Source organism: Anabrus simplex, chromosome 1 (genome assembly GCF_040414725.1).
Source record: "Anabrus simplex isolate iqAnaSimp1 chromosome 1, ASM4041472v1, whole genome shotgun sequence".
Classification (NCBI taxonomy): domain Eukaryota; kingdom Metazoa; phylum Arthropoda; class Insecta; order Orthoptera; family Tettigoniidae; genus Anabrus; species Anabrus simplex.
In genome coordinates this window covers 346,103,249-346,108,146 of record NC_090265.1, presented here as the reverse complement: position 1 = coordinate 346,108,146, position 4,898 = coordinate 346,103,249, and positions in this window count along the sequence as shown.

Genomic DNA, 4,898 nt, shown 5'->3' with positions numbered 1-4,898 from the left:
GTGCATGCATTTCAGTGGGCTTGGCAGACTGATATGCAATAGCAACTTCTGGCTCAGTGAGGAATGCAACGGGAAACTACCTCACTCCTCACTTCCCTAGTATGTCTCTTCAGTGACACCTAGGCTATCTGTGACAGCTGTTGGTGGAGCTGTACAGGATCAAACCAGCCTTCGGGCTGAATACCCAACATACAACAACGCATGATGAAATGAAATGGCGTACGGAGTTTAGTGCCGGGTGAGTGGTGGTGGTGGTGGTGGTGGTGGTGATTATTGTTTTAAGAGGAAGTACAACTAAGCAACCATCCTCTATATAACACTAATCAGACGGAAAAAAATGGAAGGGATCCGACACTTCGAAAAATGAAGATATCGGCCAAAGAAAGACAAGGGCCACGAAGGGAGTGAAAATGAAAGACTCCCTAGCCTTCGCAAACCTAATAGCGTCGGGGTCGGAAAAGAACAAGAGTTGACCAAGGGAGGTCGGATAGGATAGATGAAAGTGAGGAGCCTGGCACAAGTAAGTGGAAGAAATGCCAGGACTCAGCTGAGGGCCCCGTGGTCGCCAACCCACGCTCCATAGTTCAGAGCCCATGGGGCCCCTTTTAGTCGCCTCTTACGACAGGCAGGGGATACCGTGGGTGATATTCTACCACCCCCACCCACAGGGGGTGCCGGGTGAGTCCGAGGATAAGTTCGGCTGGCCAGATGCAGGTCTTTCGATTTGACTCCTGTAGGCGTCTTGCGCGTCATGATGAGGATGAAATGATGATGAAGACGACACATACAACCAGCCCTCGTGCCAGCGAAATTAACCAATTATGGTTAAAATTCCCGACCCTGCCAGGAATCGAACCCGGGACCCCTGTGACCAAAGGCCAGCACGTTAACGATTTAGCCGTGGAGCCGGACAATCTTATGATGAGGAGGACGAATAGAAACTGGTTATTTCGAAATTTTCATTCTAACGCATGAAGTAGCAAAGTGAAAATGGTTTTCCGTGGTTTCCCATTTTCACACCAGGCAAATGCTGGGGCTGTACCTTAATTAAGGCCACGGCCACTTCCTTCCCACTCCTAGCCCTTACTTGTCCCATCGTCGCCGTAAGACCTATCTGTGTCGGTGCGACGTAAAGCAAGTAGCAAAAAAAAAAAAAAAGTAGCAAAGTGAGGATTGTTCTAAAATAAAGTGCGCATTGTGTTATGATTGTGACGTATACATTACATCTGAGCACCGATGTAAAATAGTTTTTATTTTTTTATACTTCCCTCCCACATATCTAACAGTTTGAAAGGGAGAGAATTCCTTGTGGGAAATGGGTATGCGCCTCACCCCACAAATAAGTTAAATAATTGAAATTTAGCTGTATTGTACTATGTTTCCTCCCCTGCGAACCATGCGACCTTGCCGCGGTGTTAAGGCTTGAGCGTCCCAATGAAGCAAGTAGCTGAGAGGTGCGACCATGTCGGATGGCCGGCTACCTATCTGTCGCGAGATCAGACTCACGAATGGTTCATCGAAAGTGGGGTAGCAGCCTTTCGGAAGTTGCAAGGGCGGCAGTCTAGATGTTTGACTGATATGGCCCTGTAATAATACTTAAATGACTTGGTTGTGTTGATACTGCTACACGGCTGAAAGCGACGGGGAAACTACAGCCGTAAGTAACTCACGAGGACATGCAGCTCTTTCTGTATGAATGAGTGATGAACTGATGATGGCTTCCTCCTGGGTAAAATATTCCGGAGGTAAAATAGTCTCTGACTCGGGTCTCCGGGTGGGAACTACACGAGAGGGGTTCAGGCAACGCAACAGCCTCGCAGATACTCAGAAAAATGGATACTGACGTTCTGCGAGTCGGAGCGTGGAATGTTAGAACTTTGAAGCGTTGTGGTAGGTTAGCGAATCTGAAAAGGGAAATGGACAGACTAAAGTTCAATGTACTTGGCAGGAAGAGAAGGATTTTTGGCCAGGCAACACAAAGTCAAACAAGGTAAATGCAGGAGTTGGTTTAATAACGAATAAGAAAATACGGCAGAGGATAAGTTACTACGATAGTGAAAAGATTATTGTTGTTAAGATAGACACCAAGCCAATGCATACCACAATAGCGCAATGTCTATTAGTTTAGAGGATGATGAAGAAATCGAATGAATGTATGAAGAAATATAATATTTAATACAATATAAAGGTAAAATGCGACGAGAATCTAATTATGATGGGAGTCTGGAGGGCAATTGTAGGCCAAGGAAGAGAAGGTAATACCGCAGGAGAATTCGGGTTGGACAAAGGAAGTCGGTTGGTTGATTTCTGCACAGATAAAAAATTAGTCCTTGCTACTACTTGGTCCAAACACTACAAACGATGGCTGTGTACGTGGACGAGACCTGGAGACACTGGAAGGTATCAAACAGAATCCATTATGATTAGACAGAGATTCAGTAACAAAGTGCTGGATTGCAAAACCTTCCCAGGAGCAGACGTTGACTCTGACCACAACTTATTGCTCATGAAATGCCATCTGAAGTTGAAGAAATTGAAGAAAGGAAGGAATTAAAGGGGATGGGGTCTATAAAAGTTGAAAGAAAAGGGTGTTTGGGATTTTGTCAAGGAAAATGTAGCACAAGCACTAAATGTAAAGGCTGAAGAAAACACAATAGTGGAAGAATGGACAATCGTGAAGAATGAGATCAGTAACTGAAGAAAGGTTAGGAAGAAACGATAGATCAAGTAAGAAACAATAGATAACTCAGGAGATAGTAGACCTAACTGATTAATAAACGGCGAAAATACAAGAATGAAAAATGAAGAGGACAGAAAAGAATTCAAATGATTAAAGTATGTAGATAAAGAGTGCAGGACAGCTAAGGAAGAATGGCTGAAATAGAAGGCAACGATGTTGAAGGGTGCATGGTCCTATGAAACGTAGATGCTGCATACAGGAAAATCAAGGAAACCTTTGGAGAAAGGGAAAGTAGGTGTATGAATATTAAGAGTTCAGATGGAAAACCACTTCTAGGGAACGAAGACAAGAAAGAAAGATGGCAGGAATATGCAACAGTTGTATCAAGGTAAAGAAGTAGGTGACATTGTTCTGAAACAAAAAAGACGCTGTTGATGCTGATGAAATGGGAGACCTGTTTTTGGGGTCAGAATTCGATAGATCTTTGAGAGGCACCTGGAATTGGATGACATACCCTCAGAAATACTGACTGCCGTAGGGGAAACCAGCATGGCGTAGTCATTCCGTTTATTGTGTAAGATGTATGGTATACGAGAAGTGCCATCGAATTTCGACAGAATGTTGTTGCACACATTCACAAGAAACCCGGTGTGGACAACACCACAAACGGCGACTGTATACGTGAACGAGACCTGGAGACACTGGAAGGTATCAAATAGACTCGATTATGATTAGGCAGAGATTCAGAAACCAGGTGGTGGATTGCAAAACTTTCCCAGGAGCACAACTTATTGGTCATGAAATGCCGTCTGAAGTTGAAGAAATTGAAGAAAGGAAGGAATGCAAGAATATGGGGTGTAGACAAGTTCAAAGAAAAGAGTGTGAGGGATTGTTTCAAGGAACAAGTTGCACAAGGAAACAATAGAGGAAGAGTGGATAGTCATGAAAAATGAAGAAACGTTAGAAAGGAAGGAAAGATCAAATAAGAATCAATGGATAACTCAGGAGATACTAGACCTGAGTGATGAACGACGAAGCTACAAGAATGCTAGAAACGAAGAGGGCAGAAAAGAATACAGGCGATTAAAGAATGAAGTGGATAGAAAGTGCAATGCAGCTAAGTAAGAATGGCTGAAGGAGAAGTGCAAGGATGTCGAAGGTTGTATGGTCCTGGAAAAGGTAGATGCTGCATACAGGAAAATCAAGGAAACCTTTGGAGAAAGTATATCTAGGTACATATGAATATTAAGAGCTCAGATGGAAATCCACTTCTAGGTAAAGAAGACAAAGCAGAAAGATGGCAGGAACATATCCAACAGTTGTATCAAGGTAAAGATGAAGATGATTTGGTTCTGGAACAAGAAGAGGGTGTTGATGCTGATGAAATGGGAGACCCAATTTTGAGGTCAGAGTTTGACAGAGCTGTGAGAAACCTAAATAGGAACAAGGCACCTGGAATTGATGACATTCCCTCTGAATTACTGACTGCCTAAGGAGAAACCAGCATGGCAAGGTTATTCCATTTAGTGTGTAAAATGTATGAGACAGGAGAAGTGCCATCCGATTTTCGGCAGAATGTTGTTATACTATTCACAAGAAACCCGGTGTGGACAAGTGTGAAAACTACTGCATAATTAGTTTATTATCTCACGCCTGCAAAATGTTAACACGTATTATTTATAGAAGAATGGAAATGCAACCTGAAGCTGAGCTGGGAGATCAATTTGGCTTCAGAAGAAATGTAGAAACACGCGAAGCAATCCTGAATCTACGTTTTAGCTTAGGGGACCGAATTAAGAAGAACAATCCCACGTACATGGCGTTCTTAGATCTAGAAAAGGCATTCGATAATGTTGATTGGACCAAGCTATTTGAGATTCTGAAGGTGATCGGAATCGGATACCGAGAAAGATGATCTACAATATGTATAAAAGTCAGTCTGCAATGATAAGTATCTAAGGCTATTAAAAAGAAGCGGCAATCCAGAAAGGAACGAGGCAAGGCTGCAGTTTGTCCCATGTCCTTCTCAATGTTTATATGGAACAGGCTGTAAAGGAAATAACTATCCATGGAGAGGAAGTCAAAACCCTGAGATTTGCTGACGATATTGCTATTCTATAAGTCTGCAGAAATCTGGAGAAATTGCTGAATGGTATGGACAGAATCTTCGGGAAGGAGTACAAGATGAAAATAAATAAATCCAAAACGAAAGAAATGG